At 44.0% G+C, this 27,593-nt stretch overlaps 1 protein-coding gene across 1 annotated transcript in view; it reads left to right on the top strand.

The window, feature by feature from the left end:
- LOC138726284 (ras-like protein family member 11A-like) overlaps positions 1–27,593 on the top strand; it is a 100,950-nt gene that overhangs the window by 38,345 nt on the left and 35,012 nt on the right. The window lies entirely within an intron of this gene.

The following is a 27,593-nucleotide window of genomic DNA, read 5'->3' as shown; positions in this document are numbered from 1 at the left end:
CAGACCTTGTTCCTCCAGAAAAGTATATGTCAAATGATTTTGAAGTTGTTGTTATTATTGTCAGACTTGGGAATACAAATCAATTTGGGGCTGCAGGGTCAGCTGCAAAGCTATGGCTTAGCATTCAGGGCCAACACTAACCAGCAGAAATACAAACATCCAGAGCTGAATTCCGCTTTGAAGCAAGCACCTATGGAGAGTGCTGTTCTCAAGAAATGCTGTCTCATAAGGTGATACATCCAAGCAGGGCTATTCTCCCAGGAGCCCAGGACAGGAAAGGAAATGAAGCCGGGTTGTTTTTTCTCTTCAGTTCAGTTGTAACCTAATTGATGGGTGCAGTGGTGAAGCTATGGAATGAGTCCCAGAGGACCAGCACCTCTCAAGTACTGCCCTGCTTTTGTTTCGGACCTCCAAAGGCCTATTTGAGATGAACATAGAAAATAAATACATTAATTTACTACTTTGTGTACAGCCTAAAGGGTTAATTCAGAATCTCTTTCATGCTGCTTTTTCAGTGATAGCTTTATTGTTCTAGATGGGTCTGATGTTTTAAGGAAACCAGAGATACCAGGTTTTGCTTCAGACAATTGTCAAATAGCTTTAAAAGCAACTGCCATGGTTTATGTGGGTTTCCATGAACTTCCAGCAGCTGTCCAGCCATAAAGCAGCCTGCAAAACATCTGTGAGAGGCCCCTGAGAAAGCAGTTGGTTCCTGTATGCCACAGATGGGTAGACAGCAGGCGAGTTATTCACAGCAGGACAATTAGGGGCCCGAGGGAACCCGGGCTTTTCTTTCCTAAAGATGCAGCGAACCTTTTATGAGAAGGAATGGTCAGAACCAGATATAGAGCAAACTACAGTCAGCACGCTGTCTGTCTCCTTCTCCTGAGCTCTGCAGGGGATTTCAAGCCTTGACTTGCAGCTGCTCCTTTCTTCCAGCTACTACGCTGACTTCCCATTGCATTCCAGACTCACTAAAGGGCTCAGATCCTGGTGGTTCCTCTCAGAATTCCAACTAAGAGTGGTTAAAGTGGGCCTGGATCCACCAGGCAAATACTACCTTTAGCCCATGAGAATATTTTCTTACCGATATTTTCCCCAGAAAAGCAATTCTTCTTTGCCAATTACATTCTTGGTAGAGAGGAAGACAATGGTCATCCTCCCGCCTTGTATTTCTGGTGCCAGATTCTTCCTTAAGCTTCTCACTGTTGATCTGTGATCCCTGCAAACTATTTGTGTTGCATGTAACATGCATGGTATCAGGTGTATCAGTTCGTAAAACCAAATCACAGAATCACAGACTGATTTTGGTTGGGAAAGACCTGTAAGAGCATCAAATCCAACCATCGATCCAGCCCTGCTAAGTCCACCACTAGACCATGTCATGCCACTAGATCACTGAAATGATAACACCTTTCGTCCAAGTGCTAATTGTTGGGGAATATTTTTATATCAAGGTTCTAAACACCAAGCAGGGACATTAATTACTTACAATGACTTCTGCGCATCACACTAGGATGGAAAAAAATGTTAGGTAGAATAGCAGAAATTAATAAAGAACAAAAGTGCCTCCAAAGGGACATCTATCCCTGACAGTGTTCTGTGTTTGAACACTGATATTTAGCGTGGCATCTTTCATAATGTAATAAAATGTCATCAGGCTTTTGATCTACTGCAATAAAATAGTTTTTATCATAGAATCATAGAATAGTTTGGGTTGGAAGGGACCTTAAAGCCCATCCAGTTCCAACCCCCCTGCCATGGGCAGGGACACCTCCCACTGGATCAGGGGCTCCAAGCCCCATCCAACCTGGCCTTGAACACCTCCAGGGATGGGGCAGCCACCACTGCTCTGGGCAACCTGTTCCAGGGCCTCACCACTCTCAGCATGAAGAAATTCCTCCTCATGTCTAGCCTAAATCTGCCCCTCTCCAGTTTATACCCATTGCCTCTCGTCCTATCACTACAAGCCTTTGGAAACAGTCCCTCCCCAGCTTTCTTGTAGCCCCTTCAGGTACTAGAAGGTCACTATAAGGTCTCCTTGGAGCCTTCTCTTCTCCAGGCTGAACAAGCCCATCCTCATATGGGAGGTGCTCCAGCCCTCTGATCACCTTTGCAGCCTCCTCTGGACCCATTCTAACAGCTCCATATCGTTCTCATGTTGACAATTCCAAAACTGGACACGGTACTCCAGATGAGGTCTCACAAGAGAGGATAAGAGGGGCAGAATCTCCTCCCTTGACCTGCTGGCCACACTTGATGCAGCCCAGGATATGGTTGGCCTCCTAGGAATATATAACGACGAGAAATATATCGTATGTATATAATGAGGAGAAATGAAGGAGGAAAATAGCTTTTAATTTTCAGTACTTAAAGTACTGACAAAATTTTGTTACTGAAATAAATTTCAAAAATTAACATCTGGAGATAAGGATACACATCTGGAGATGTGTAATGCACCATGCGTTAACAGAACCAGACAAGAGCTCTAGGACAGAGCCCAGTGCAGAAAGACGCCAGCAGAGGGTAGTCCGACTTCTAAGATCCCAGCACTGTGGTGCTCCTGAGGGCTGAGGGATAGCACTGGGGGACAGCAGGGGACCTTCAAGAGTAAGCAAAGGACTGAAGGGAATGAAAGAATGCCCATCGCTGCTCACCACTCTCCTGTCACTACAGAGCTTCATCAGGAGCGGCTGTGAGTAATGTAGCCAGAAAAAGAATATACATCAACCTTTAAAAATATTGCCAAAGACAGGGATTTATAGAGTGCTTCCAAAACGCTGCTCTTTATCCCTCAGTCTTTCAGGACAAGCAGAAGGTCAAAACGATGACAAAACAGCTAGATTGATGAAGCTATCATAAATCTATTTGTTATGCTTCTGTAGCTAGAATGTTACATGAGTCCAAGTGTAAGGATTATTATCAGTGTATACGTGCTCATAGCAAACAGGATTGGAAAATAAACTATAGATTATACACGCAGCTTAGCTGCGTATGCTGGTATGTATTAATTGATATTTAAAAAAACCAAACACAAATCTTTTTACTGAAGCAGTGACCTCACTACAAAAGCTGGGGGGTTGAGCAGGGTTCATTCTGCACCAGACCCTAATTTCCACCACAAGGGTGGATGCTCAGCTAGGAGTAGCCAGAACATTCAGCAACAAGACAGCCATTCCTCAGGGAAATTAAGCACTGTAATTATTTTTTATTATAAAGGCAGCCTGAGAGTAGAGAGCAATAAGAAAAAGTCATGCATCAGCTATCACATGATCTATACCTTTATGACCAACTTGGACTTTCGCTCCCATATTTAGAGTAACACAACCTTAATTTGTTGTAGTCTGACCACATATGGTGAGAGCTCAAGGCTCTGTCTCTACCTTTGCCTGGTGCCACACGAGGACAGGAATCTAACCTGCCTCTTCCCTTCCCACCCAGACTTATGTGCGATGCTGTTCCAGTAGGCAGAGAACATGCTGGTTGTGGAGGTGCTGCTGTATTGAACAACTTGGGAAATTCAAATCTAAAAGTAGCAGAACTTTGTTGACTATCCAGTAATGGAAAGAAGAGCAGGGAAGCATATTGGTATCAGCATTTTTGTGCATAGACAACTAAATAGAATTAATATAGCTGTCCCTTTTTTTACTTTATTACCTTATATGAAAAAAAAAGACTATTTGGATTCTCCTCCCCACCTTTGTCTGTCCTTTGGGTTGCAAAAACATGATAGATATACACTGGTCTGTGCCCTGATATATGGAAGCAACATCTTGACATCAAGAATCCCCAGAAAAAAAGGAGTTTCCTTATGATGTGTTTACGACATAGAATCATAGAATAATCAGGTTGGAATAGACCCACCAGATCACTGAGTCCAACCATTCCTATCAATCACTAACCATCCCCTCAGCACCTCGTCCACCCGTGCCTTAAACCTCTCCAGGGAAGGTGACTCAACCCCCTCCCTAGGCAGCCTCTGCCAGTGCCCAATGACCCTTTCCGTGACATTTTTTTTCCTAATGTTCAGCCTAAACCTCCCCTGGTGGAGCTTGAGGCCATTCCCTCTCGTCCTGTCCCCTGTCACTTGGGAGAAGAGCCCAGCTCCCTCCTCTCCACAACCTCCTTTCAGGTAGTTGTAGAGAGCAATGAGATAGCCTTTTAAGAAGTGACATTTCATAACCAATACTTAATAATACAGAATTACTGAATAGCAAGTTGCCTGTTACCTCATTTTGAACCCTAAACACCAAATTAACTGCCACTGTAACGTCACTACTGCAACAAGTGGTATCAGAGATAAATATAGCATGCCTGTCTTTGACTTGGGGCTTCATCTGGCAAGCTCTTAAAAAAATTCCACACAGAAACCTTCCTCTCTCCAGCAACAAACTGAATGGTTCAGGAAGCTTTCCTTTTTGTAGAAAGCAGTACAAGTGCTGGATCAGTTTTCACGGTTATTAAAAGAATAAAGAAATGTTCAAGATGATGTCAATAAGAATAAAGGCAGCCCAAGAGCCCTATTAAACACAGACCTTCTCTGGAGTGCTAGAGTATCTAAAGTTCTACATGCCTCAGTTTCTATATAAATTGTAACCTGGGAGCTTGCCAGGGGACAAATCTGCAAATTAATATCTACAAACTGCTTTTTGATAATTAGAGAAAGAAATTAAAGAAAAAAATTAAGAAAGACCAAGTATTACGAGTAAAGAAGGCAAACTTGCTAGTGGAGTCATCAGCAGAAGGGAAGGTCCATGGAAGATGAGGAACATGGTTAGACTAGAAATCAAACAAGGTCACAAAAGCAGCCAAATCAAAAGAAAAGCATCTTCTCCCACAGGAGAGAAATGCTGTATCCACAAGCTGGAGCAGACAGTTGAAAATATCATTTCTGGTAACTTCTTTTTTTGAGATATATTTCAGTCCTACAGTTGTAGAAATTCTTCTTAGCTAGCTAAACCCTGGTTCATAGTGAAATAACTTGGATGTTGCTCACTAAAGCAAGGATGGAGTATTTATGGGTTTGGCTTTTATTATTTCTTAATATACAAGGATTATTACTTTGACCCTTGAGTCTTCTGAAAAATGCAAAAAGGACAGAACTATAAGTGAGCACTGATTTCTGGGCTTGATAGTTTAATAGATTTACTATCAGTTCCCATCATGTCAGAAAACACACGTAGATATGTACCAGATGATATCCCCAGAGCAGCTGGTTCTTAAATACACCTTCTCTGAGGAGGACCAACAGTGTAGCTATTGCATTTGCATAATGAATTCAGAGCATGGCCATAGATTTCAAATAAAAGGGAATGTTGAAGTGGGCTGTGACCAAAGGAGCTGTTTTAATTTGGGTACAAGGTATGTACTTCGATGTATACTTTATTATAGATTTGTGTTGCGTTTCCCATGATCTCTCTTGAGGTTTTATTAAAAATATTGTTAAGGGTATTTCTGGAGTACAGGCAGCAAGATTTGTCTTAGTGTATGCATTAAAGAATCTAATTCAGGATCTCACAGAAGAGAGGGACCGATATCATCTGTTAGCATGGAAAAGCCTCCTTCCAGAGCCAGATCATAGAATCACAGGATCATAGAATCGTAGAATCATAGACTAGTTTGTGTTGGAAGGGACCTTAAAGATCCCACTGGATCAGGCTACCCAAGGCTCCATCCAACCTGGCCTTGAACACCTCCAGGGATGGGGCAGCCACAGCTTCCCTGGGCAACCTGTTCCAGGGCCTCATCACTCTTGTGGTGAAGAAATTCTTCCAGTCTACACCCATTCCCCCTCATCCTATCACTACAAGCCTTTATGAACAGTCCCTCCCCAGCTTTCCTGTCCCCTTTGCAGGAATGTGGTATTCAAAGACAAATGAAAGCAAAGTATCTGACTGCAGTCACAGGCATGTTCTGTTTCTTGAAGTAACTGCTTTGAAGTCAGAGTCCTTCATTTTCCTAGTAAAAATATTTCAACCTCTTCCCATATTTTGAAGCTTGTACAAGTATGGATGACTGAGCTGGAGGAGTCATGCCTTACCCCAAACTCTTTTGCTATGTTCAGACTGCAGAGTCTTAATAACACGAGCCAAGCAAATTATTCACAGCAAAAAAACCCCCTGACTTAGCAGTGCTTTTGCTAATGTTCTATGGAGGACACGTGTTTCCTTGTGTTAACTCACCATTGGAATGTGTTTAACAAGGTCCTTCTTCCTAAGTCATGCATAGCTTGAATTCAAGGCAGGCTGCTAAAACTGGTCAGAACCGTCTCTCAGGGCTGTTTATGTTGTTTGACAAGAGGAATCTAGAAAATACCAGTCAATATTCTTGTGTACAGAAACAGAATATTTGGTTTCTGCAGATGATGACTTGAGGGTTCAGGGAGAGAACTGGCTGGAAGAGAATTAATATTGGAAAAGGTTGTGTCAAATGGAGGCACCTTATGCTTTTTTTACTGAACTTGCCACCACCTTCCACATCAGAATTCAGCTTAATGGGAAGCACAGCAGAGGACTTTCATTACTGCAAAGATTCATAATTATGGTAAAAAAAAAAAAAATCATGCACTAAATCCATGAAAACTCTCAGAAAATCCAAAGCATCTGGTCCAGAATTTAAGGTGGCAACTCTGCAGGATTATATTTCTCCAGGAAAGAGCCTAAAGAACATGTTATAGAAGCATGTGGGACTTCGCAACTGGGGCTGTCAAAAACCAGCCTGGTAACAGTTCCAAGTTGTGACAGAATTATTTTCAAAAATAAAGTATTCCTAGGAAAGGTTTACTCTGTTTTCACAGCTGTGTTATTGTTGTGACACTGTAGATTTCTATTCACTTAAAAACCAAGAAGTGATCTCCAAGTACAAAGATTATGGAAAACCCTATAGGTGGGGTCGCAGCGTCCTTCCCAAGCCAGCATCTAGGACACAACCAGGGACCATGTGTGTGCTGCCCCTAAGCTCTCCTTCTCACGTTGTCTCCAGTGGCACTGCAACGAGCAGAAGAAAACAGCTAGAGTGCAGGTCCCCAGGGAGGGTCTGCAGAGTTCCAATCCTCAGCTAAACAAATGTAACCTCGTGCTTTGGATATGGAGTAGCCTGCACTAGGAATGTGAGAGATAACTCATACCAGAGCCACAATGGCATTCTCAGAAAAGTCTGATTAATGGTGTAATTGTCCTTTAAGCACCTATATTGCTTATTCCACTGATCTCTTTGTCAGTGCTGTGGCAGAATGAGTCCCTGTGGATTAGCCTGTCAATAGACAGTCCTATTTAGTGGGTATCTTTGCTGCAAGGCAGTCTTGGCTTCCCACCCATTCAGTTAGGAATGTTTATATTTAGCTATTTTCTGGAAGCAGAGATCCAGCTGCAGCACATAGCAATTACTTTGGATGGATCTTGTTTTTTCCTCAGGACATGTCTTTTCTGTGGTGCAGACTGAACTGTCTTACTAGAAATATGTCACTTTGCCTGAACAGAGTTTTGAAGAACAAGTATGTTTAACTAGTATGGGTCCAGATCTGTGTTAGATCTTGATGAGACTTGCAGCCATCCCGCATTCTTCTTCTTAGTCCTTTCAGGTGTATATTACTGTTACTAGAAGTGATTGTTGCAAATACCAAAGGTATTCTAGGGCAATTTTAGCAACTAACAGCTCCAGGGAGAAAAGACATTCCAAGGTGTCTTAGTATACTCTGCCTCTCTAACTTCTCTGAGAAATGGAGATTATGCTTCACCTTCTTGTAGGATGATGCTATATACTATTAAATAAATGGACACCGAGTCTCACCTTCCATTCCAGAACTGGGTGCAAATAAGGCAATGATGCAGTAATCCTTACAGGGATATTTTCTACACAATAGTTAAATGGCTTTGGTAACTGCTGTGCCAAATGGCTCACAGCAAGCTGCTGGTAAAGAACTGATGGAAGTAACCTGCCCATTTTTATGAGTTTTAGGATCTTCATTTTTATTCTTTAACATTCTCTGCATAGTTATCAAAATGCATGGTCTCACTGATGATGGCTAGTCTGAAACATAGGACTTAATGCAGTAATTTCTTGAATCCCAGTGCTGGTTGCATCTGTACAGCTGGGTGCAACAATCAAAAATAGGAACTTTGGAAGGTACTGCTCTTGAAAAAGATTGGAAAGATTTTGCTGTGGCATGAACCAAGGGGATCTCTGATTTAGTTTTCCAAAAGCAGGTAGATGTCTTGCTAGCAAAGAACGTCACACGGCCAAGCAGAACACAAGTAGTCTTTGTCCTAGAAATAACCTTGCTGCAGGAGGCAGCACCCCTTGTAAGGCTGGAAGGGGGCTGGCCCTGTGGTGATCCAAAGAGTACCCCCTAGCAGCCACTTCAAAATGAAAGGTGATAAAAATCCCTGAACTCTGATCTGCTGAGTACTTCACACCTATGCTGGAGAAATAAAGGTGCTCCACCACCTTGAAATAATTGTTGAGCAACACCTGAACATACTCCAGATATACCACACTATGCTCTATATTCCATAACCCAGACATGCTCATTGTGGCAGGGAGTTTGTGCACACTAGGAGTAGCGCTGCAGGCTTCCTGTGACTCCTGCTTCTCCAGAAAGCCCATGGCAAGCTGCTTCAGCCTCGCTTGGGACTTTCAGGGGAAGTGTTTCCTGCTTAGGGACAGGATAATACCCCTTCACATAGGCAGCCTTTTCCTCTGACCCAGCTGCTCAAGAAGCGGTGTTCATAAAAACAAAGGCAGAAAGGCAACATTTGAAGAGCTGATGGAACAAAAGTGACTAGAGGTCAAATTCTAAATGCTACAGAAACACTTCATTTAGTTAACACTCTATCAGAGAGCAAGGGCACCTCCCAGGCACAACTATACAGATAACAGTCCTGAATTAGATCAAGTCTACTTAGTGTCTGTTATCAGCTTTAGGAAGAGAACTGTGTTGCAGTTACAGGCTATAAAGTAAATTGAACATCATACTTGCTTTATACAAATAATTGATGGAAACTTGACAGTACCTTATCTCTTTTCTTCAAGAAGTTAAAAAGCAAGAGGAGTCAAGGCAGCTGGGCTCAGCATCAACAAAAAATCAAATCTAATCCTGCAAAATAATAACAGAACATTCAGTAGGACCTGAAATTGGCATAATGAAATGTTATTTTTTCTATTGCTATAACATCTTTCTTGATAGGTGTTATATTTTTGAAGTCTCATTAAAATGCAGCCACAGAAGCATTGTGCTAAAAAGAAATGTGTTGATTACAAAGCAGCTGCAACATTTCAACAGCATCATTTAAAACCTATGGAACAGCCACCGGTATCATTCCCAACAGTGAAGAAGGAAAGGGATTTGCTTCATGTACCTTTTTTTTTTTTTTTATACTATCCTATCTGCTCCACTGCAAAAAGCCAGATGGGGTATTCCCCTCCTAAGGAAAGCCAGATGTCCCCCTTTCTATCTGCCAACACATACTTTTCTATAAGCAGAGAATCAATCTGTTTACTTCTAATGAAAACATTCTGTGGATCCGTCAAATAAAGTATTCCTACATTGTTAATAAAACACCACAAGAAGAGATAATGTCAAATAGTTCTAAGTCATTACTAACATATGCAAGATTCTTATGCTGTATTTGTTAATATACTGTTTGCTCCCATTTATGTATTTCAAGCAATGGAACTCCGACTCCTTCCTATAAACATACAGTTAGGAATGCATATGTCACAATATCTTGCAGCAAGCATAATAAAATACTGCAAAATGAACAAATGTACTATAGAATTTGGCAGAACAAACCCAAACAATGTGCTTAGGGCCTCAGATTTACCAGAATCCACTGTGTCTTCATGCACGCGTACTCCCATTGCTCTGCTTTCCACAAAAGGGAGATTCCAGGCCATTTAATCATCAATTCCTGGGATGACTCTCCCTCCTTATTTGTGTTTTGGTTTTTCTAATTGTGTTTACATTCTTGTGCGTGGGTTGGGAATTTAGGTTTGTTTGCGATGAAACATCAAAGCTGAGTCCCAAATTAACACTGCACAGTCATATTCTTTGTGCCTTCCCACAAGAGGACGACAGAAACACATGCGGTTACCAAGTTTTATGCAAGATTAATGGGATTCATCTAATCTGTAAACCTTTGTATGATGCGATTTTGTTTCCCCATTTGATTTTCAGGGTGTTACTTTCCCCACTGCTTGTTTACTGATTTCCATAGTATCACAGAATCATAGAATAGTTTGTGTTGGAAGGGACCTTGAAGATCATCCAGTTCCAACCCCCCTGCCATGGGCAGGGACACCTCCCACTGGATCAGGCTGCCCAAGCCCCATCCAACCTGGCCTTCAACACCTCCAGGTGTTTTCTTTTTCAGATTTTACAAAAAACAAGCTTTCTAAATCCTCATGTGAAATAAAAGAATTATTACTATTCCGTGAGCGTGCAAGTATATGCAGTTGTTATACCTAATTCTGTTTGTCAGAAAAGGGCATTTTAATCCTGACATACATATTACACAAGTATGTGGCCTGTAATATTTCTCCACATAGCAGCACGGTGGTTACTGTACAAATTACACCATCAGGAAATTATCAGCAGATAAAAGCTCGAACTGAGATTGCGGTATGTATTTCATAGTGAGTCTTCTCAGTTATTAAAGGCTACAGCAGTAATTTAGCAGAACTGCTAGTAAATAAAAAGTCCTTGAGTTCTGCAAAACAGCTTTGATGTTTCAGAATCAGTAGAGAGAAGACCAAGAGATTGTGGGGTTTTCAAGAAATGCCAGGAAGAGAGAGCAAACTGAGATTCTCTTCGACACAAAGTTAACCAAAGTGGCAATTTGAGCATTACCTGAGAAACTATTTCTCTCCCAAATATTGTGATGTTTTTCAGGTAAAATGTTTCCATGCAAAACTGCAGGAGCTGCAATTCAAACTCATACAACACCTCGGCTACTGGCTGAACAACCCAGAGGAGCAATCCATTTGTGCTCTGCAAGCTGAATGCAGCTGTGCTTTGGGATCTGTCTTCAGCAGGATCCGTGTCATATTTAGCAACTTTGCTCTTCTAGCTGCTTGCTTCTGTGCTAGTGGGGAAGACTATCATCCATCCATAAACCCTGAATTACAAACTAGACTGGAGAACTGATCCATCTGGTTTAGTAGTGGACTGGTACATCTGGACTCGACAATCTCAAAGGTCTTTTCCAACCAAACAATTCTATGATTCTATCTGGCTTAAAAAGTAGATGCATCTGTTTTTAAATACATTTATATATTCTAATGTATAGGCCTAGTTCTCAGTTCAGCCACACAAAGAGCTGCAGACACAGCTAAGGGTTGGTGTGCTGTGTTTCAAGGGCAGGAACAAAGACCAGGTAGGAACCAGTAGTACAGCAAAAGGCTGCATGTCATCAAGCCACAATCTTATTTATGATGTGGCAGCTTTTGCCTAGACTAGGAAAGAAATTAATTTAAGTTCCTTACATTTGTGTTAGCTCTGCAGAAGAGACCTGCATCCTCCACGAGTCCATTTAGTAAACATGACTCAGAGTGATTCCTTTATTGCAAAGCCAAACCAAAATTCCAGCACACTTATACAATAAACTTTCACCATATCTTAATTATATATGGGCATGCTGTCCACTCAGGAAAACAGGTCATCGCACATGATAACAATCTCCAGCGAGTGCTAACTAGACAGAATTCCTAATTTCAAAGATTTGCATCCATTTGAAATTTCCCTAGGGTTTGCCTTCCTAATGCCCCAATCTCACCCACACATTTCCTGTCCTCACCAACCGAGCTACAGGCTGCCCAGAGGAGGGAAGGGTTCTGTGCTAAGGTTTAAACCTCTCCCCTCAGGAGCGCTCCAGCTCCTCAGAGCTCAGCTGAAGCCTTTGCTTGTTTGCACACCCGCCCGTGTTCTGTGAGCACAAGCTGTGGTGTGAGGTTGGCTGACAGCGCTGACACAGGCTGGTGTCTGAGCTGGCCGTGCCCTTCCAGCCGTCACACAGCTCCAGCCTGATGCTGACTGCTCTTCCTTCCCCAAACAAGATTTTAATCGCATGGGATCTCAGACCAGTCAAATCACAGAATCATAGAATAGTTTGGGTTGGAAGGGACCTTAAAGCAGTTCAACCCCCCTGCTATGGGCAGGGACACTTCCCTCGGTAACCTGTTCCAGTGTGTCACCACCCTCATGGTGAAGAAATTCCTCTTATGTTTAGCCTAAATCTGCCCCTCTCCTGTTTGTACCCACTACCCTTCACCCTATCACTCCAAACCCACAGTCCCTCCCCAGCTTTCTTGTAGCCCCTTCAGGTACTGGAAGGTCACTCTAAGGTCTTCTCAGAGTTTTCTCTTCTCCAGGCTGAGCAACCCCAACTCTCTCAGCCTGTCCTTGTTTGGGAGGTGCTGCAGCCCTCAGATCATCCTTGTAGCCTCCTCTGGACCCATTCCAATGGCATATTACTGTAATTGTACAGCATAATACTGTATTGCCTTATGGTCTGAGGATATGATACTATCCACCCTTCCCAGCCATCTCAGCCTCGGTGCTTTGGAGGAAATCCTATCAAACAACTATTTCAGTTTAACTAAAATCATTGGGTTTGCAAATCAGTTCTCAGCCAAGCCCTACAAAAATACCTTGTACTTCCTGTCCCATGGTAACATGGATCTTATTGAGCAAAGATGCATTGCTGGTGTGCTTCGGTTCCATCAGATTTCCAGCGAGGATCTAAATGAAAGCCAGAAAGGGCCTTGTTGCATTTTTGGTACAGTGTGCATCTCCTTTACAACACAAAGCTCCTCTCACACACCGGTCAGTGTAGCTCACAGCCCCTCACTGAAGACTTCAACAGGCAAAAATGGGGAACAGAAGGATTTAGTGAAATAGCAAAGAACCAAAAAGATAACATCGGAAATTTAACATAAGGTGGGTAAATAGAGCCATGTCAGTCCATACCTGAAATAAAAGACATTTTTTTCTCTCTGTACTGGTATTTCTTGAACAGTCTTACTTGAATCCCTAGACTCTTACAGATTCCTTAGACCTACTACAGCAGAGAAGGTGTTTTCAGAACATTGAAAGCACTTACTCCTCTCTTCATTCAGGTCTCCTTCAGCAGCTACGGGACATCTCTGAATGACCAAATGTGGACAGGCATGTGCTAGGTCCTCCTGCACTGCAAATTACTGATGTGCAACCCAGAGAGGCTGCCTTCCCAATAGATCCACCTCTAAACGAAGGGTTTACTGTTCTAGTTTCTTCATGGGCTGAAATCACAGAATCATAGAATCATAGAATCACCAGGTTGGAAGAGACCCACCGGATCATCGAGTCCAACCGTTCCCACCAATATCTAAACCAATGAATGGTTTGACTTGGAAGGGACCTCAAGGCTTATCCAGTTCCAACGCCTGCCATGGGCAGGGACACCTCCCACTGGATCAGAGTGATCAAAGTCCCATCCAACCTGGCCTTGAACACCTCCAGGGGTGGAGGGATGGGGCAGCCACCACCCTCGCAGCCTGTATTTGAATGAGAGCTTCTCCAGCCCTTGGATCATCTTCATGGATCAAGGGCTGGAGCTCCTTCCATAGGAGGACAGGCTGAGAGTTGGGGTTGTTCAGTCTGGAGAAGAGAAGGCTCTGGGGTGATCTCAGAGCAGCTTCTAGTGCTGAAAGGGGCTCCAGGAAAGCTGGGGAGGAGCTCTGGGTCAGGGAGGGCAGGGGTAGTATCAGGGGAGGTTGAGATGAGAACTTGGGAAGAAATGTTTTGCTGTGAGGTTGAGGAGGCCCTGTCCCAGGCTGCCCAGAGCAGGGGTGGCTGCCCCATCCCTGGAGGGGTTCAAGGCCAGTGGGAGGTGTCCCTGCCCATGGCTGGGGGTGGAACTGGATGGGCTTTAAGGTCCCTTCCGACCCAAACCATTCCCTGATTCTATAATAAAACTCTAGAAACAATAATGGAAAGTTTAAATTTGCCATGGGAGCCGGGGAGGGTGGAGCGAGGGGCGGGGGCCGCGCGGGGCCGGGCCGCCCGCAGGAGGCACCTGGGCGGCTCGCTGCCTCCTCCCCTCGCCGGGGTTTCGACTTTCCTCCCCGCCCGGAAACTCGGAGCGGGAGCCGGGCTGGAGCCGCGTCCCCTCGGCTCGTCCCTGCCCCTTCCCGAGCCCCTTCCAGCCCGCAGGTGAGCGGGGAGCAGCGAAACCCGAGCGAGCGCAGGAGGGAGGGAAGGCACGGGGGATTCGAATTCAGCAGCGGCTCCTGCGCCGTCCCTAAGGGGGAAAAGGGGGGCAGCCCCTTCCCTGAGGGGGGAAAAGGGGGGCAGCCCCTTCCCTGAGGGGGGAAAAGGGGGGCAGCCCCTTCCCTGAGGGGGGAGAAAGGGGGGCAGCCCCTTCCCTGAGGGGGGAGAAAGGGGGGCAGCCCCTTCCCTGAGGGGGGAGAAAGGGGGGCAGCCCCTTCCCTGAGGGGGGAGAAAGGGGGGCAGCCCCTTCCCTGAGGGGGGAGAAAGGGGGGCAGCCCCTTCCCTAAGGGGTGAAAGGGGGGCAGCCCCTTCCCTGAGGGGGGGAAAAGGGGGGCAGCTCTTTCCCTGAGGGGGGAAGAGGGGGGCAGCCCCTTCCCTGAGGGGGGAGAAAGGGGGGCAGCCCCTTCCCTGAGGGGTGAAAGGGGGGCAGCTCTTTCCCTAACGGGGGAAAAAGGGGGGCAGTCCCTTCCCTGAGGGGGGAAGAGGGGGGCAGCCCCTTCCCTGAGGGGGGAAGAGGGGGGCAGCCCCTTCCCTGAGGGGGGAAGAGGGGGGCAGCCCCTTCCCTGAGCGGGGAGAAAGGGGGGCAGCTCCTTCCCCAAGAGGGAAGGCAGGGAAAGACTGTTGATAGAAGTGGGGTGAACAGGCAGAGGGGAGCAATGGGATGATGGGGATCTTTTGGAAATGCTTTAAAGGCAGAGAATACAGTCGGTGTGAAATATGAAGTGATTATCTGGAGAGGCTTGGAAAAACACCTGAAAGGAGATTGGCGTGAGGTGGGTGCTGGTCTCTTTTCCCAAGTAACAAGTGGTAGAACGAGAGGAAACAGCCTCACGTTGTACTGGGGAGGTTAAGACTGGATATTAGGGGAAAAAAATCTTCACGGAAAGGGTTGTCAAGCATTGTAATGGGCTGCCCAGGGCAGTGGTGGAGTCCCCATCCCTGGAGGGGTTTGAGTAGCTGTGGTGCTCAGGGATATGGACGGGTACACTTGGACTCAATATTCTCAAAGGTCTTTTCCAGCCAAAGGATTCTGTGATTCTGTGAAATGTTTATGTGATACTATGTAACTCGAATGCATTTATTTTGTTTTAGAAGTTTCTGGTGAGGGGTTTGAAGCAGGGGGAGGCTGCGTGCTGCTGAAGGGATGATCCCGTCTGCCTTGCTGCTTTGCTGTGTGCGCTTGACATCTCTGTACTCCTGATGTTAGCCTTGTGATCTGATTGCAAAGGCAGAGAGCAGGCAGCAGCCACTCGCATCGGAGGCAGGGCCAGCTTAGTTTGCTTTAAGCCATGCTTGAAACTGCACTTTCAATTCCTTGAGCAGTTTTTTGTGGTCCTGCTTTACCTTGTTAAAATAAGGAATGCAAAAATGTGTACGTCGCTGTCACTTCCCAAGTGAGAAAGGGTCATATTTTCATTTCCTGCTTCGTTTCAAGACCAGAACTGTATGAAGGCTCCAGCTCAAGTGCAGACACTGAGTGTTAGGGGAGGGCTGGTTGTGCCAAGGGCATCTCAGGGCAGGGTCATAGCAAGCGGACCCAGGTAGATAACAGGCACCCCAGGGAAGGTCCTGTCGCTGTCACACAGCCCCAGGGTTGTCCAGCCTCATCCTTCAGCCTCTGGAAACTGCCAGGTGGCCCAAGGTTTGGGTGTAGTTTTAAGAACTGTAGTTATCCTCCCACAGCAATGCCAGTTGTGTGCTGTGCCTTTGAGGGACAGCGCTGATGCTTGTCCTTGATGCCTGAAGGCCAGAGCTCTTCTGGCAGTTCTCCAGCACAGAGAAGGCAGATTGTGTGCCTCTCCTTCAAAACAAAACTTCTTTCTCTTGAGTTACACACTCAAGCTCTTCTTTTTACAGTTTAGCTAAGCAGATGCAGTGTGCCTGCTGCCGAAAGGGACTATAAGGCAGCAGTAACATTTATTCCCTCCCCCAAAAGGATTTGCTCCCTGAATCAGCTCACAAAGTCAAAATAGCACCAGTGCTTGTGCAGGGAAAAACAAAGGGGTCATATGGCTGAGGATGGAGTAGGGAAGTGATAAACAGGAGCCCAACTTTTTACAGGGCTTGCTAGCTGTTGAAAAGCTCAGCTCTGCTGTAAATCCATATCATTCACCTTATTTATGTGTGTAATCTAGTGTGCAAGCTTGCTGCTACATAACTCATTTAAATAAGAGACACACTAGCATAAATGAAAGAAATACAGTGGGTAGAGGGACCTGTGGTGTGTAGCAAAAAGGAACTTTGCCTCCTGAAAGACAAGTTTCTTTCAAAGTTTCTAAGCAGATGAAGCAAGCAAGAGTTAAGAAACAAACCCAACCATATGGCCTGGGGAAGAAAAGCTGTAAAAGGAGGAAGAGAAAGCTCCAGAAGGGACTTGGCAGCTAAATGACCTCCAAAAAGACCCCCAGGAGGATCAAAGATACCTGATCAAACAGGTTGAAGGTTATTCTGGGTAACATTGGTGTTACCTGAATGGCAGTTCTGAGAACTTCCATTAGAAATTGTAATTAATGGTTTCCTAAACCATGGTTGTTCTGTACTTCCCTGAGTATGGTTAATAGGTGAATTTACACATGTTTATGAGACTGTAAGGACTTAGAACTTAGTAGTAAAATAAGAATAAGCTTAAAAGAATAATTAAAGCTGCAGAATAAAATATCTGTAGTTCAGGAAGCACCCCCTGTTGTATTTTCTTACTCTTAATTGTGCATTGCTATATATTTCTTGGTTTCTACATTAATAAAACCCAGACCCTCTGCAACTGTGATAGTGATTTCGCTTTGAAAACTAAGCTGCATCATTTCACTCTGATTGTGTGTATCTTGCCAGAGTAGTTGCAGCTGTTGCCTTGCTCAGAGGCTTGAGTGTGTTTTAGTGGTTTGACACAAACCCCTCTTGTTTGGCTTTTCCTTCTCAGCTTACTTTAGCGGTGCTGGTCCTAGGCTTGTTAGCAGTTGTGTTTGACAGTCCCTCGTCAGCTTATGTTCCCTGATTTATAGCACATTCAATGTTGCTCTGGGCTTGGAAATTTCTTGACATGGATTGAGTTTGAAAATACGAAAATGTCTGGCTTTTTTTTTTTTTTTTTTGATACTTTGGATAAGAAATTGCTCATAAACCAGTATCTCGTGAGCCACCTGGAGAGTTAGAAGGGATTTAGATGAATGTGAGTAAGCAGGAATTACTGTGCTGGTCCAGGAAAAAGTACTGGAGGCAGGGGAATGGATAAAAGCTGGAGGGATTTTGAGAGACAATCAGCAGCTCACAGATGAAGGCTGGTTTTGTGTATATACAGTGGTCCCTGAGTTTAGAGGGTCTCTGCAAATTTTGTTTGAAGGCTGTGATGTTCCTTATTTTGAATATTCTGGAAGAGAAGTACTGGAAGGGATTATGAATTTAAAAAAAATTGTGTTGTCTAGCTCTTTCTACTTTTTGCCTGGGCCTTAACTTGTGCAAGGTTTGTAAACAGCTGCAGAGGCTCTCTTAAAACCTGATTGTTAGTTAAAAAGGGGCTGGGGTAAAACTTGACCTGCTTCCCTGAGAGTTGAAGGGGCTTGCCCGCAACACCAGTTGTGTTGCAGTTGTTGAAAGTCTAGTAAATCATGATCAGCCCTAATAGTAAAGTTCTCAGACATGTTAACTTCGAACCCCTAGACTAATAAATAAAGGATAAATTCTTCTTGCCTAGCAAGCACTATTGCAGGTCTTTAAATAGCAAATAAATAAATAAGTAAAGCAGTCCCTGCCCTGGAAACCATGGATCTGAGGATATCCTCTTTTACGTGATCTCAGTTGGTAGTGAACAAAAATTGCCCTATGATTATTTCAAGTAGGATACCCAAAAATAAACATAATGGGTCTGCTGGGCCTTTTTTTGTGCTTAGGAATGAAAAAAACCCCAAAGTTCCTATGAGGTTACCACCTGGGGCTACTTCACTGCTTTACTGATAATCTCAACAGGCTGTAAACTGACCAGAGATTGCTTCCCCATTCCTCCTTGTACCGTGACTGAGGGGTGTTCACGGGTCGCTAAGGAAGAATGTGGTTGCTGCAGTGATTTGTGGACAGTGGAAGGACTTTGGTCTCTTGTTCTGATCGTTTTGACAGTCACACCCATTTTTAAATTATTTTTAGAACAAGGGAGTATATAACATCGATTTACGTATACTGTAAATATGTGTCCAATGAAGTGAGATAGCAATGGTTCTTAAAGCCCTATTTCTGATACCAGCTTGGACACAGCTTTAAACCAGGATAAGAGCTGAAAAAAACCCCAAATATCAAATGCCTCTTGCAGTGATGTTTCCCCCTGTCTCTGAGGGTTGTTTGTTTTAAGTCTAAAGTCAACAAGGTACACCAGGAGAAACTGTATGATGAAAAAACTTCTTAAGTCACGCTTAAGTTCAGGAACCTGAATGACAGATGTCTTGTAGACGGACTGAGAGAGTTGGGGTTGTTCAGAAAGCTGGGGAGGGACTGTTTACAAAGGCTTGTGGTGGTAGGATGCGTGACATTGGGTATAAACTGGAGAGGGGCAGATTTAGACTGGACGTAAGGAGGATTTTCTTCACTAAAAGAGTGGTGGGGCCCTGGCCCAAGTTGCCCAGGGCAGTGGTGGCTGCCTCATCCCTGGAGGTGTTCAAGATCAGGTTGGATGGGGCTTGGAGCCCTTGATCCAGTGGGACATGTCCCTGCCCATGGCAGGGAGTTGGAACTGAATGGGCTTTAAGGTCCCTTCCAACCCCAACTATTCTATGATTTTATGTCCTATGCAGCAGAACGTGTCTCAGGCCTTTCTAAAATGAGCCATGATACTGTTCCGTCAATCTTTAGGCAAACATAATCCTTACTCTAGAGGGGTTTGTGTTTCTTTTGTTTTACCTCTACTCTAGAGCTTATTTACTGAGGTGCTGCCATGGGTGGTGAAGAGTCTTTCAGCTGCTGGTTGCAGCTGCGGCAGCTCTGCCTGCCACGGGCACCAGTGGGAGCTGAAGCCAAATTCACCCTTAGCTGCGTGCCACCCCGAGGAGCCACAGTTTGCGAAGACGTGGTCTTAGGGAGTCGGATGTTTTTTCGTTTAAATGAAGATAACATTTTTTTTTCTTTCCCCATTACCATGATCTGACGGTAAGATGGGACGTACGGGGGAATTGCAGACTTAATTATCTTTTAATTCAGCTTGTTTAGTTAGCAGGAACAAGCTTGGGCTAGAAAATACTTAGTCCTGGTTCTGGTGCAATGCCCTCTTACCCTGTGAAAGGGAGTCAGGGGTGCTGAGCGGGGTGATACGCCCTGCAGCAGCTGATGGCATCACACGCGGACTTGGGCAGTCAAGAAAAAGGAGACAGGACTGGGGGAAATGTGGTGCTCTGCCTTGCTGCTCGTTTGCTGCTGCTTATTGCTTGGACATAGCAGAGTTTAGATTCCAAGTGCCTCTTGATAAAAGGATGCTGTCATAGATTGTGCCAAACTCCTTAACTTTGAACAGTCTTTGTGTGGGCAGTGAAAACTTCTGTGCTACCTCATCCTGCAGCGAAGGCGTCATTTGATGTTTCTGATGTTAACAACTGGAGCTGCCTCTCTGTTGATAGGAAATATTTCCTCCCCAGGTGCAAAACTCTGCTTTCCTGCTGCTGGATCACTTATGGTAAACTTATGTAGAAAACAATATTTGCAAAACTGTTGGGGTTTGGGTTTTTTTGTTTTTTGAACATAGAAAATGAATAGTTTTGTGCTCAAGGTTGAGGGTAGCCAAGATTAGTTTCTTTAAAATGAAATGAATTTTATTTGATTTTAAAGTAAACCATGATATAGTGTGATAGAGATTAAATTGTTGTAGGACTTTCTCAAAAGACAGGTGGGAATCAGAGCTGTAGAAGTGCTGTTTGTCTACTAAAAGCAACAGTCTTTCTTTTCCCCCCATCCTCTTTCTCACATTACTTTTTAATGATTTTATGATTATCATATGTATTTAAGTTGGAAAAGACTTCTTAGCTCATCCAGTCTGACCATCAGCCCAACATCACCGTGCCTACTAAACCATGTCCTGAAGTGTCATGTCTACATGCTTTTTGAACCCCTCCAGGGATGGTGTTCTAATGCTTCACCACCCTTTTGATAAAGAAATATTTCCTAATATCCAGTTTAAACCCCCCCGGCACAACTTGAGGCCATTTCGTCTCATCCCATCGCTTGTTATTTGGGAGAAGAGCCCAGCACCCACCTCACTACAACCTTCTTTCTGGGAGCTGCAGTGTGTGATGCGGTGTCCCCTCAGCCTCCTCTTCTCCAGGCTGAACAACCCCAGTTGAGAATATTTAAGCAGTGACTTTTAAAAACACAGTTATACAACTCGCAGTCTGCTGCTTCCCTTTATGCTTCAGAAACTGTGGGATAAGAAGGCATCTGCTTTTCTGCTGACCTATATTGGAACCCCAACACCCAGATCACAAATGGGCTGTGATGTACTGATGCCTTTCATCAGGCTGCTGCAGGAGCAACAGCTGTCAGGGCTGGTGGGTTGTGAAGGCTTGTACCCAAGACAAGCCTCTGCACACTACATATTTGTCTCAGATTCTGTAAACTGTGTTGCTATTTTCTTCCTATGAACCATGAATTTACAGGTAGTCACAGAGACAGCGATGGAGTAAGAGCATTTGGCATCCATATGTAGTCAATAGACACATGATCTTTGCCTCCTGTCCTCTAAAGCAACCCCGGCTCTTTGGAAAGTCGTTGCACTACCAGATACTTAGATGAACCTAAATCTTAACACCAAATCTTCTAATCCCTCTTTGTTTTGCTTTTGGGCTTTTTGCTTTAATTGCAAGAGAAGTTTTGGTTATTAATTACAGATTAGGTGCTTTATCCTTAAATTATAGCATTGGATTCCTTCTTTCTTTGTCTATGGAAAACTTCCCCAACAAACATCAAACTGATTTTTTAGGGATAGAATTGCAGAGAGCTGCCAAATTCAAGGTGTAGGGGAGGTGAGGCTAGAGGTAGGGGTATTTAATTTCCTAGAGAGAGGTGATTAGGCACAATAGAAAAGAAATAAAGAACTCGCAAATAAAATCCATGTGTGCTGCCAGTGGTGAAACTTCCAAGGAGCCTTTGGGACAAATTCTGCAAAGAAGCAGATTGGTTTGAGTGAGTGGCATAAAACAAGCAACTTGAATGTTAGTGTAGAAGATGGTGGTAGATGGGTGTAGAAAGGATGGTGGATATAGCGGAAGCATCTGGCGAGGGTGAGAAAGGGGGAAGAAATATAAATAAAGTAGCTTTTTTCTGCAGCACTTGCCTTCACTTCTATTTGGTAGCATTAAATTTCTCCATTTTTCAGAGCCATATGTTGAAGTTGTCACTGTTTAACCCCCTTGAGAAAAAAGTGTAGGTGGAAAACATTTTGCACATCTAGCTAATTCCTTAAGAAGGGAGGAGAGAGAAACTTTATTGGTTCTTGTTACCTAGATAATATTAATTTAATGATAACACCAGGCTCTCCTGCTCTGCAGAAAGAATTGGGGTTAATTGTGGCAATTACACTTGTGTGGTCCTGTTCTTTCAGCGTGCTGGGTCCCTGGTGAGACAGTTGCTGTTCCATGGTGTCATTAACTGAGCTGTGAAGCACGTGTTAAGAGCATATGGTAGTGAGATAAATGAATTAGAAGTGCCAACTTCTTAGTTTTTTGTGTCTGCTTTTCTTCCTCCTAAAATTATGTGCAGGTTGGCAATTTAAGTTGTTGATTACTAGTAAGATTTTTAAAATAAGTAATGCAAAGCTAAGAGATCTTTTCTTATGTTGAACTTTCAAATAGACTTTAAAAAAAGTATATATGTTTTTTAAACTCTGTATTGAAGTGCATTCTGTTAAAAATGGAAATCCATGTCCCGTGCTGGAGAACCGATATTGCAGAAGTTGCCCAGGAAAGAACTCCTTCATACAGCCTTGCCCAGCCTTTCAGTACATCTCTTAGAAGAGGGTTTCTGGGAATAAGAAGTCATTTCTAATTTAACAGGGTAATGATTCTGATTACAATTAATGAAAGCGCAGTTGGTTTTCTGTGTGAGAAAACTGATGCTTGCCCAGAAGTTCAAGCAGATTAAGTTCAAAGGTGTCCAATGACCACAGGAGCACCAGGGAGTTACGACTTATTTTCAAAGTTGTGGTTAAGAAATGGGTATAAATGATGTAGACAAGGAGAACCTTTTGTAATTGTCAATATTCCTTTATATTGAGTACAGGAAAGCAGCTTTTGTTTAGTTTGTCAAAGTGCCTATATACACACTGAGCCGTTATGTTTGAGGTGGCTTATTAGAAGCCCTTTGGCTTGAAGGCAGCGTTGTTTAGGGGAAGGGTGGCTGCTTTTTAGCTGTATAGATTTACCATTTACAGAAGTGTTGACTTCCTACTTTTACACTCAGTGACTTGATCTGCAAGATCAGAAAATAATTAAGAAAGCTAAGAGGGCATTGTATCGCTCCCTGAAGCTGTTCTCAGGTTTGGCAGTGTGGCTTTTGTAAAAGCTGACCCAGTTGAAGCTCTGCTTATAAAAAATCTCTGATATTTCTCTGTTTTCTGTGCCACCACTGGGAACTAAGCATGGTTTACCTGGCTGTGAGACACTGCAGCAGCACACTGAAAGCGTTTCATCAGGATGCTGGGGAATTTCATATAAAACCTGCCCCGTTTCACATACATGAAACCCTTGTTCAAAGTGGTGATGAAATTGGGTGAAACAGCCCTTTTACAGGGCACTTTCACAGAGTGCTTATCTCTGGCCCTAGAATGAAGGAGCAAATTGCTGTTCTATGAAACACAAAACTTTTTAACTGAGGGAAAGCCGTTTGAAGAAAGCTTAGCAGAAGTTCCCCCCCATTCTCTTAAGGTCCATTGCTGGAGCACTGGGTTTGCTGTGGTGGAATCCATCTGGAATTTGCTTTGATATAAGCAGCTGGGTTTGGGTTAGTGCCGGTGTGTGCCCTCAGTCATTTCGACCCAGAATGTGCTGGCTTTGTTTTGTCCACTCCCCCCAAAACAATTAATTGTTTAGCCTTTGGTTGGAATGTTGCATTTCCAGTCTCCCAGGGAAATGTAGTTATAAATGTAATAACTGGCATAATTATTGCAGTGAGCTACTGCGTAGCAGCATACGTAGGGGCATGCGCCTGGCAATCGCAAAGCCAGCTTTTGTATTGAGGTTTTGCAATAACACGGGCTATATCTTTGTGTAAGTGCTAACCTACAGGGGCAGGAAAACATAAACCTGCTGTATTTCCAAAATACTTTCTGTGGTAAAGTAGTTTTTAATATTGAGAACCAGTTATTTGACACATTTATTTTTTACTTTTTTACCTGAAGCAGCACAAGGCATTCCTCTCATTGTATTAATCTGTCAGGAAACATCTGACATTTCTAATTTGTGTCCTTACTGCAGGCTGGCTGCATGTTTGTTTTCTGTGCTGGAATGTGCTCTGGCTCACTTGCTATACTCATGGGTTTATAAACCATTTAGTTAATAGAAATGGTCTTGATTTTCCTTCCCCTCCTCCTTCCTCAGGAGCTTCCTCTGGGGTCTGAGCTAGGTTGCTGTGATAATACTTGGAGAAGTTCCCAGGAGGTGATGCTTGTGTGGGTCTGTATTTTAGCCTCTCTTGCTGCCATTTCTCAGGCTTTAAAAGGGACCAGCAGCAATGGGACACCTCAAAGAGGTGTCACTTAGGTGAATATGTTCATGGCTGAAAGTGACTTGTATCAAATGCTGGAATTGTATGAACACACAGGTCTAACTTGTGCTCCGCGCTAACTATGGCAGAGTAAAATCGCTTAAAAACCAGGAGCGAGGGTTGCACTTGGAAATGCTGAGACTAGGGGCAAGGGGTATAAACTGGAGAGGGGCAGATTTAGACTAGATCTAAGGAAGAATTTCTTCATGATGAGGGTGGGGAGGCCCTGGCCCAGGTTGCCAAGAGCAGTGGTGGCTGCCTTATCCCTGGAGATGTTCAAGGCCAGTTTGGATGGGCCTTGGGCAGCCTGATCCAGTGGGAGGTGTCCCTGCCCGTGGCATGGGTTGGAAATAGAAGATCTTTAAGGTCCCTTCCAACCCAAACTATTCTATGATTCTAAGATTGAAAGCAGGGATATTGCTGGTAGGGTAACTGGGTACCACAGCCACAGTTCCTTCTCGGTCACTGTAGCACAAGTGGAGGCATGGCTTTGGGAAGATTTCTTAGATAATTTTGCCTTTTTAAAAGGATTTTATATAAAAGCTGTAGAATTAATTTATCAGTTCAGTTTTCAACCACGGGATGCCTTAGAGACTGGTTCTGAGCAGAGTTTGTTCCTCAGGAGTGGAACCGAGGGGTTTGCTGTCAGTGTGGTTCTTGGCACACTCCCCTACCAGAGCCGTTGTCGGCGCTGGAGATGAGCAGAGGGGGTGTTTGAGGTGCTGTGCCCCAGCAGAGCCAGAACAAGAACAGGCAATGCACTAATAGTGTCAGGAATAGTCTTGCTTTGGCGGGGAAATAGATTAGACAGCTTGATAAGTCTTCCTTTAAAAAAGAAGTATGTTCTTTGAATCAGTGTTATGGTACAACTTAAAGGAAAAAAAAAAACCACAACTGCTGATTTTTTTAGAAACATGCTTTAAAGATAAAGGTGGTCCCAAAGAAATCTTTTCTCTAGCCCACACAGGGTAAGGAATGGAGAAATATAAAGATATTTCAGCTGGGTTATTTCCTTCATTTTTTTGCACAGGAACAGGGTGTATTCTGTAATCCAGACTGCAGAGGCATTCCTTGCACTGTGCTTTTTTCTAGAACTGCAGAGTCCTCTAGAGCGGTAACACGTGGGTAGTCAGGCTTTAACATTTCCATGTAGTCATGGGACTAGTTAGATACTTTATTTTTTGATTCCCTCCAAGTGTATCCATTGTGTGTAAGCCAAACACTTGTGAGGCCTGGAGAGACATCCCAGCGCTACAGAGAATGGCAGGAGCAGGGCGTCTGCCACCTGGGGTGGCAGCGTTAGGTGGAAGCTGGGGATGGTAGAACAAGAAGAGCTGCACAGAAACGAGGGGGGTTGTTGGGTTGGTCTGACCTTCAGAGGTTTAGAAGGAGTTGGATAGAAACTGCAAAAGATGGAGTGTATCACAAATGTCACCTCCAGAGCTGGAATCCCAGGGCATCTTGACGGACTCTCTGGAAACCAGACTATTTAAGCAGAGGGGAACCACGCCTGTTATGTTGAAGCAGTGCATTTTCTAGACACTTAGAATCTATCTTGTTGTGCTGAAGTAGTCATCTTTGCTGAATAAGATGGCAGCAATTTTCTTCTTGGAAAACATCTGCTTTCGGACTGAATCACCGAACAAGCGGCAGGCTTGTTGGAGCCTGCTGCCCTCACTAACTCCTGCCTCGCCGACGGGTATGGGCTGCCTTTCATCACCGAGGTGTCAGCCTTGGATTCCTCAGTGTCTGCAGGAGTGTCCTGATTCAAAGGACGGTGGTGTAAAAGTAAAATCTACTTTGGCTCTTTTGAATGAAATCTTCACGCCTTGTTTTCGAGGATCTAGACTTGAGAGAGCAGACCAGCTTAGAGTTACGGGGAAACAAAGAAGCAACAGGATTGTGGTGACACTTTTATCTTCCACCAGTTTTGAAATGACTCATAAATGGGATTCATCTTGGATAACCTTTAAACACAGTGAGCAGAGAACGGATTTGGTAAATAATCTGAAAAAAAAACCATATAAAGGTAGTTTATCAGGAAAATGACCGTGGGGTTTGTTTTTGCTGAGAAAGTAGATTTGTTTAATCACCTGCCAAAGGTTTATGCAAATACTGCAACCCGAAGCACAAGTATTTCTTATTGGTAGATGTTTGCCTTGGAAACTTGGTGCTTGGTGACCTGCTGGTGCTGGGCTGATTGATTAGGATTGGTAGGTGATAAGTAGGTAGGTAGGTAGCTGATGTTGAAATGTCTCCTTTCCACTTGTAAGATAGTTTAAGATCAAAGACCCTTTATAAGGCAAATGTTCTGGATGCCTCTTTCAGATAGAGGTAAGAAACAAAGAGCTGGGATATTACTAAGCAAGTAGGGCATAGATCCATCTGCTCTGTTTTGCTCTCTGTGAACTGTGTTTTCGTTTTTGGGGAGCAGAGTTGTTCACACAGGAGTTAAGGAGTACATACAAGCAGCTGAGCTATCTGTACATCCAACCTAAGTGCTTTCCTCAAGGGGAAGATGCTTTCTGGCACTGCAGCAGCAGGAGGAGAAGCAAACAACTCGTGCCCTGTACCCACCTGAAACCATGACAGTAATATTTTAATCTTTTGAAGTGAACAAGTTGCCATGGCGAGGTATAAATTTGCCTGTAAAGTGGCTCGATTCTGTTGGTGATACGTTATGCCTTTAATTAAAAAGCTGGCTTATGCTTGACAATTAATTGGAGTGATGTATGATTTTTATTAGAAACCCGTGACTAATTTTTTTCTTGCCGTCTTGCTATCTTATTGTTCTTGCCTACCCTCCTCCAGCGCCGCCGCTGTGTGCCAGCCGTGTCCTCCAGGCACTGGTGCAGACTAGTGTTTGCTCTTGCTTCAGCTTTTACCTGTTCCCCATAAAGTGATTGTTTTCAGAGATATTCCGTGTTGTCTTTCAGAGATTTTCCATTTCATCACAGTTCTGCAATTTTTTTGTCTTGGAAAACTGTGGGATTTTTTACATACACTTAAAAACAACCCTCAAAGCTCCCCACCACTACAACCCCCCACCTTGTGTCGTACAGAGAGGTAGCTTCAGCTAGGACCACGTTTCCTACTTCTTTAAAGTAAAAGCCGGGTTAAAAACATCCTTCCTGCAGGAGCCTCTGTGTCTGTAGAGTACTCTGAGCAAACTCGAGTGAGTTTTATATCTCAGTGCAATAGGCAGTACGCAGAATATCTGTGGCTGGAGACATCACCGTTAAAATCAGGAGAGCGGCAGCTACAAAGAGCTCCATTTGCCCCCTACCTTGTTCTCCCTGGCTGCAAGAAGCTGAAGCTCAAGCCTTGCTGTGATGTTGCAAGGAACTGTGATGTAGATAATTCTTTACCTTTCGCCACTTGGGAAACTTCAGTCTTTTTATAGGAAATTTGTTTCCATGGGTGAGTTTGCACATGGATGAGTGAGGAACAATGCATTGTTTGTTAAAATTAACTTTTTTGAAGGGAGTGGGCTTAAAAGGAAGGAAATGTGGTTTAGATTTAAGTTTCTTTTGAAATTTCTTCCTCTTCTTTTTCCTACCCACCCCCCCAAAAAAATCCAAACATCCAGAAATCTCTAAACTGATGTTTCATCATATGTATC

Source organism: Phaenicophaeus curvirostris, chromosome 13 (assembly GCF_032191515.1).
Source record: "Phaenicophaeus curvirostris isolate KB17595 chromosome 13, BPBGC_Pcur_1.0, whole genome shotgun sequence".
NCBI lineage: Eukaryota > Metazoa > Chordata > Aves > Cuculiformes > Cuculidae > Phaenicophaeus > Phaenicophaeus curvirostris.
This window is presented reverse-complemented; position numbering and strand designations above follow the sequence as displayed.